Source organism: Ctenopharyngodon idella, chromosome 24 (genome assembly GCF_019924925.1).
Source record: "Ctenopharyngodon idella isolate HZGC_01 chromosome 24, HZGC01, whole genome shotgun sequence".
Classification (NCBI taxonomy): Eukaryota; Metazoa; Chordata; class Actinopteri; order Cypriniformes; family Xenocyprididae; genus Ctenopharyngodon; species Ctenopharyngodon idella.
Genome location: NC_067243.1, coordinates 2434933 through 2441971, shown reverse-complemented (window position 1 = coordinate 2441971; position 7039 = coordinate 2434933). Strand labels below are relative to the sequence as shown.

General features: G+C 42.8%; 1 long non-coding RNA gene across 1 annotated transcript; it reads right to left on the bottom strand.

The window, feature by feature from the left end:
* Nucleotides 1–1633: 1633 nt before the first annotated feature.
* LOC127507507 (uncharacterized) lies at nucleotides 1634–6739 on the bottom strand. Its single transcript, XR_007928365.1, has 2 exons — nucleotides 6603–6739; nucleotides 1634–4752 (listed from the first exon to the last, which is right to left on the bottom strand). It is a non-coding gene; the product is annotated as an uncharacterized LOC127507507 (long non-coding RNA).
* Between the last annotated feature and the right edge of the window lie 300 nt (nucleotides 6740–7039).

Here is a 7039-nt window from a genome sequence, read left to right as displayed (position 1 = left end):
AACTATTCTTTCAAGAACCAAACATCACTAAAAACATGTCCGAAATCGAGCTCTCGCCATCCGATGAAAAATCCTTTGTCCTCAAGGAATCTTTACCGCAGTCCTCTGGCCTAAAGAGTGATTATCCTCCGCCCAACACCACCGCCGATACCTCAGCGTTATCTCACTTCGTTTCTCCCATCACTAGGAGGAACCCTCAACTTACGTTTATTTTCATCACTTTCACATTCGAGTCTTTACATTACTTATCAGATACAGATGTCGTGGAATTTATTTGAAACCATTAGTGAGAACGAATGCATGAATTAATTTGTCCTACCAGTCTATGCAGCGTCTCTTTAACGATAGTGAAGCTGGGTTTTGAGTTACTTCAAAACAGAAACACATAACACTATATAACTTTCAGTTCCTAATCAATTTTGTTTAGAAATCGCAGGAGCAAGCCGTGCCGCAGATTCATTTTCGGCCAGCTTCCATTCTCCACCCCCGCTGGCTCAAAACCGTAAGAACACAGCTCAAATCCTTTTCGTTTTTCGGTCCCTGGTTGAATTTTGCTTCGCTTCAGTCGCTAAATCATGAGCACAGTTAATGCTATCTGGATACTCAATTTTGATCAGAAATACATGTTTTAAACCGTTTTCATACAAGTGATTTGCTGTTACAAACAGCTCGGACATTACGTGCAAGTCAGATCGCACACATAGTCGCACTCAGAATTATTAATAAGAACTTATTGTCAGCGCTGTCATGCGATTTCTAAACAAAATCGATTAGGAACTGAAAGTTACATAGTGTTATGTGTTTCTGTTTTGAAGTAACTCAAAACCCAGCTTAAAGCGTTAAAAAGACGCTGCACAGATTGGTAGGACAAATTCATTCATGCATTCGTTCTCACTACTGGATTCAAATAAATTCCACGACATCTGTATCTGATAAGTAATGTAAAGACTTGGATAACTGATGAAAATAAACTGTTAAGTTGAGGGTTCCTCCTAGTGATGGGAGAAAAAAAGCTTTCAAAACTTTGAATCAATTGAACCAATTGCTTCGCAAAATGATTCACTGTTTCGCTCGAAACGTCACACGCTGGTGACGTCTACTGGTCAGAAGGGTGTAAATGCACCGTATAGTTAGTTCAAGCATGCATGGAAAAACATTTTACTAACAAATTGCAATTGTTTTATTGAATGTGTTGCTATTAACAAAGTATCTAATACCATTATATATGAAGTAGGGTTGTCACTGACGGAGTATTTTATCTGTCATATAGAAAACAATTGTAGAATTAGTTTGCTTACTATAAAAGCTAGAAGTGTTTTGAGGCCTCTTGGCCTATGTGACTGTAAGGGTCAGATGTATCTGAGAAGTTAGCTTGGCCGCTAAGCATATTTTGCTGGTAATTTTCCACCAGACAACAGGAGGATGTGAAATGAATAAGATCATTATTAAGGGTGTCACGTGAAGGATTTTTGCCTCCAGGGAGTGTTGAATGTTTTTGATACAATGTTTCATTTTGCCTATTGGAAAAGGGTTGACCATCAATTGGCAGAATTCCACCACTAGAGATTAAGTCAAAAGATGTAGACTAGTTGGCAGTCAGCCACCCTTACAAAGAGAATTATCTCTTGCATAAGTAACGCCTGCAGTTTAATTGGTAAATGTATAATTTTGGCTGCACAGCAGCTCTAGAAGAAAATTGTGTTATTGTCCAGCTTAAGTAAGTTCAGTATTGATTAATTCCATCGTAAAAAACATTAGTTATTCATATAGTTAATTTATCTATACAACAGCTCTGGAGGAAACAGTGATGTCATCGTCCAGTTCAGTTCAGTTCGCACACAATGGTGTCAATGAAGGCAGATCAAAACATTGTTGAATATCAAGTGTCCCCAACTAAGCAAGCCAGAGGCGACAGCGGCAAGGAACCACAGCTGCCCCAAAAGGCCTCTCCCAGCATCAGATTCAAACACTCTGGTCACTGGCCATCAAAGGCTTTTAAGATCTATATCCAATCCAATCGCTTCCATGTTAAAGAAGCTCAACGAACCCTTACCAGCCAAATTCTTGAGCTTCAGCTTGTTCTCTCGCTCAATCCTACAAGCTCACAATTTCCGCCTCAATTAATACCATCAATCCACTAAAATAGTGAAAATATTCTACCTCACTGCTGCAGTAGTGTCTTCTCACCCGCTCCTGCAGGAGCACACTCTGTTCTTACACTGCAGTAGCAGTGTTGTCTCCTTCGCTCCCGCAGGAGCTCCATTTCAGGCTAACCTTGCCTTCACGGCCGCAGCAGTGTTATCGCCACGCTCCAGCAGGAGCTCAGTTTGTCTGGTTGACCCTTTCCACTGCAGCAGCAATGATGTCCCCTCCTCTCCCATAGGAGCCCAGTTCTATAGCTAAATTTGTCCACTGCCGCAGCAGTAATGTCCCCTCTGCTCCCGCTAAATCTCAGTCTTCTTGAGAGAAAAAAAAAAAAAATCTCTCTACCGCTGGCGAGGCTTACCCATCCGATGCTGCCAGTCTTAATCTCCCATCAGATGCTGCGAGAGCCCTCCCGGTCAGTTTCCATCTTTTCTCCTTCCCCGTCCTGGGAGGCTTACCTGTCCGATGCCGTGAGTATTGATCTCCCGTCGGATGCAGCGAGAGCCCTCCCAGTCAGTTTCCTTCTTTTTATCTTTCTCCATCCGGCAGGGCTTACCCATCTGATGCCATGAGCCTTGGTCTCCCGGAGCCTTGGTCTCCCATCGGACGCCGCAAGAGCCCCCCGGTCATTCTTCTGTGCTTTACTTTCCTGTGTGCTAGCGAGGCTTCCCTGTCCGATGCCATGAGCATTGGTCTCTCATCGGACGCTGCGAAAGCTCTCCTGGCCGGGCATTCCAATTCCTTTCACCCCGCCATCGGCCAATGTGACCCACTCACCTGTCGCCGGGAAGCCGCTCCCGTCGGAAGCTGAGTGGGCCCTTTTGGTTCTTCATTCCTAAACCCCGCTGCCCTTCATCTTTCGGTTGGTAGGGCTGACCCGTTCGATGCCGTGAGCATTGCTCTTCCGTCGGACGTAACCAGAGCCCTCCCAATCAGGCGCTCCAAATCACAAGTTCCCCGTCAATCGGCTGGTAGGGCCTGTCCGCCCAGCGATGTACGATCCCGTCAGAGGTTGGGGATTGATAGTGAAAGAAGTAATACTGTCCATTTATCTTGCAGGTTGGGACATCATGGACACTCAGTTGGAATGGTGACTGATGGGACTGAAGCACACACCTCGATGGAAACAGGTAAGGAACAAGGGTAAGGTTAATCCACAGAGAACGGAGAACAGGAGAGAATCTTACTAAAGGAGAACTGGAGATATCACAGGAGAATACTGGAGATAGCAAGGGAGATCACAGGAGAAACGCATGGAGAACAGGTAATGAGTCTGTTGCTCTGTTCGAGACCAAACGCTGACTGAGTGTGAGGTGTGTGCTTATAAAGGGTGGTGATTGTTGAGTGATCCGGGTCATGTGCTACTGATTAGAATTCAGGGGAAGGTGCTCGCTGTGACTGGGAGGTGGGAGAACCTGGCTCATCTGTGACATTACCCCCTCCCCCACGGCCCACTCCAGAGGGCCGCGGACCCTGACGTTGTGGCGGCCGTCCTCTTCCATGTGATGATTCATGGAAGGCTGTAAGTAAGGTTGAATCACGGATGTCATCTCTTGGGACCCAGGAACATTCCTTGGGACCATAGCCTTCCCAATCCACTAGATACTCCAAACGGCCACCACGGTATTAGGAGTCCAGAATCTCCTTCACGGAGAGCATCACGGCCCGCCGAGCATCAGCCTGGATCCGTTGTTGGTGCATTTTCCTCTGCAGGTGGTGATGAGCTACAGTACCAGAACACATATTGGAACAAGAGTTCAGCAGTCTCCATTGCAGTGGGTAGGTTTCTAAGGGGAATCAGATAACAGGATTTAGAAAATCTGTCCACAATGACTAGAATGCAGGTCTTACCAGAGGACGGTGGGAGATCAGTAATGAAATCTACTTCTAGGTGTGACCAGGGGTGATGTGGAACGGGCAGTGGATGGAGTTTGCCAGATAGTAATTGGCGTGGCCTCTTTAAGATAGCGCATTCCCTGCATCCTTGCACAAATCTCCTGACATCTCCTCTATATATTCCTCCATGGCCTTCTGTTCAAGGATGGAGAGTGAATAAATCTTACCACAGGGCACTGGCTCACATGGTATAAGGTCAATCACACAGTCCCATGGCTGACGTGGAGGAAGCTGGCTCGCCATTTTTGGACAGAAGACATCACTGAAGGGGTCATAGTAGGTAGGAATATTCACAGATTGTTTCTCAACCGGGCTTTCAATGGATGTGGAGCACACTGATAACACAGGAGGATCTTGAAAACATTGAAGTAGTAGTGATGGAAAGCACTCAGCGCAACATTGATCGCCTCACTTCAGGATCTCCCCGGTCTTCCAAAGGATCTCTGGTTAATGTTTGTTCAGCCAAGGGTGACCCAATATGATATCCGCAGTTGAGTGCTCTAGAACCTAGCAAAGGAAGGGTTTCAGTGTGGCATACTCCGACCCTTAACTGGAGTGGTCCAACTCTAAACTGGACATTGCGGCTGCTGAGAGACTTGCCAGTTATGGATTGGACTTGGTAGCGGGTCGAGATGTAACTCTTCCGGAGTTTGAGCTGCCGTCTGAGGTTCCCGGAGATGAAGTTACCAGCTGACCCAGAATCGATAAGAGCTGAGACAGAGAGAGAGAGAGACATCAGAGACAGAAATGTATACAACTGTGGTAAAGTCGCAGGGGTGAATAGGACATGTATTGATGGCATGTCCTCCAGCTCCACAATATAAGCAAAGACCCTGGGTCAGCCTCCTCTGCTGCTCAGCAAACGGTAGCCAGGTGTTACCCAGTTGCATGGTACAGAATCTGGTTCGGCAAAAGCTGGCTTTTTTTGCCAACTCCTTCTGACTATAAATAGATTCTGATGTATATAGTTTTGAATAGAATTGATAAAAACCCTGATTACTTACTAGAGCTGGTCCGAATACCATTTTCTGAGCTTCGAAGCTTCGGTAGTAATTAACACTGGATATTCGAAGCTTTGGAAGGAGGGGTCTTATTCATATTATTCTCTCTAATAAAAGCAGTGTAACGAGTAGAAGTATGGTGTGGCCCATTTAAGAGCTACGCGCCCCCGGTTGAACTGTCTGCATTGTATGTGTGACTCAAGCACTGCATGTATGCGGGTTATTTCTGTTTTTCTGTTGCTCATTTAAAGTTATTTTCTTTATTAGGTAACGCTGTGGATGGCAAAACATTTGCGACGGACAGTTACACGAGTTTCATGGGGAATAAAGGTTAGGCTATTTAAATAAAAGAAGAACTGAAAACAAATGAACAAACTGTAATAAATAAAGAACACGCTGTCCCAGTAAAATCTCACGTTTGAGTTTTAACAAGCTCCTATATTTTGCAGTAGATTTAGATTGATAATAACGGGTAAAAAGGCTAATACATTTTGTTTCTATTATTCTGTTTTCCACAATGTCAAAGCAACACAGCTTAACCCAAAATACAAGCTCAGTCGTGCGCTTCTGTGTGCTCTAGACAGAATAGCCTACTCCAGCTGCCGGCAACACTTTAGTAGGCTAAGAAGAAACAAATATTTATTAAGTATAACGAGGTTGGGTTCTTTTAACTGTCCATCCTATTAAAAACGGCTAGGCTATATAAGATAATTTTGTTTATAAAAAAAAAAAAAATGTATTGTATTTGTACAAGTATTGTATTTCGCCAGATTTATAGTGTAAACATTCAAGCGCAAATGAGAACTGTTTCGCAAGGGGGATGCCAGGTGTGCGGAAAAAAACGAGTATTCAAATCTCAAAATTGAAAATTGAATACCAACCAACCGAACGAATATTTGAATAATCGAATATTTGAATAATCAAATATTCTGGTCCAGCCCTATTAATTACTTTGTTGGAGGTGAGTACCTTATTTCCCTACTTGATGCGTCTCACGTCATACCTGCAATTATGTTGCTTTATCTGCCTAGCAAGAAGTTTCCCAGCTTTTTCGCCACTATCATTGTATTTGTTGTTCAATCAAAATAATGCATATTCTACTTTCTTAATAAAGATTTCATGGAGATCAAATTTTAATTGACAAAACTGTTTAAATTTCAAATCAGTAAAACCTTGCACCAATTCCTTTTCTAAATCACTGATTTGTTTTTCTAAAAGTTTCACTTTATCTACACTTTCTTCTTACTGGCATAAGCAATACATTTTCCCCCAATAAATGCTTTAGAGGCATCCCATACTGTTGCTAATCTCTGAGTTGACCTAATATTAAGTTCAAAAAACATCTTTGTCGTCCTGCAATGAATCTACAAAGACGTTATTGTCCAACATAAAAGTATTTAGTCTCCACCTCCCCCATTTGTTATAATCTGCCTTCACATCTAATTTTAACTCCACATGTGCATGATCTGTCAATGCTATTGCAGCAATTATACAGTCAGCAACAGAGTTAATTAATAAATTGGAGATCAGAGATCAGAGTTTGAGAAGAATGTATATTACCTTTCTTGTGGATTAACCAATCTCCAAATATCTGTTAATCCTTTGTCATCTTTGAGAGTGTGAATAGCAGTCCTATCGGGCTTGACCTGATGTTGTTTTGACTTCTGTCCAGGATACCATCCATAGTCTGATTAAAGTCACGTCCAAGTATGACATATCACTTTTTGTTTACCTCATGAAAGAATTTAAGCTCCTCCTTATTTGGTGCATATATATTACACAGCACTACTTTTACATAAGCTTCTAGGCAGAGTAGACAACCTTCCTTGTCTTTGTTGATTCATCAAAACAAAATGTATTTTCTTCACTAGAATGGCTCTTGCTTGATACAGAATTATTAAAAACATATCTGTTTCAAAGTTTCAAAGCTTCCTTTTCATCTTTAAAATGTGTTTCCTGTATAAAGGAAGAGTCAGCTTTTCTAGTCTTAAGATATA